Here is a 350-nt window from a genome sequence, read left to right as displayed (position 1 = left end):
CCCTGCCATCTGTTTGCCATTCTCAATTGATGGGGAGGGGGGGGGTTGGCGGCGCGGGCGGCGTATTGTGGAACCTGGCCTTGGGGCGGCAGGGGGAGAGAATCCGGCCCTGACTACGACTGTGTTATATCCCCTTTGTTAACTGTGATGTATTGTGCTAACATTAGTGAACTGCAGTGTGGTAGACTACATGTTTTTATGTGTGTTCACAGTGCATAGACCCAACAGTCCTTTCTTGGACTACATTTTTGTGTTAGCAATAACTTCAGTTGCTGTTTAGCTTCTGCCACCCCTTGCATTTTTTAAAAAATGGTTGGGATTTGGGGTTTTTAGGTTTTAATTTTTTGAGT

The sequence above is a fragment of the Nanorana parkeri genome, unplaced genomic scaffold (genome assembly GCF_000935625.1).
Source record: "Nanorana parkeri isolate BGI_ZX_2015 unplaced genomic scaffold, ASM93562v1 scaffold332, whole genome shotgun sequence".
Taxonomy (NCBI): Eukaryota; Metazoa; Chordata; class Amphibia; order Anura; family Dicroglossidae; genus Nanorana; species Nanorana parkeri.
Note: the sequence above shows the minus strand (reverse complement) of the source record.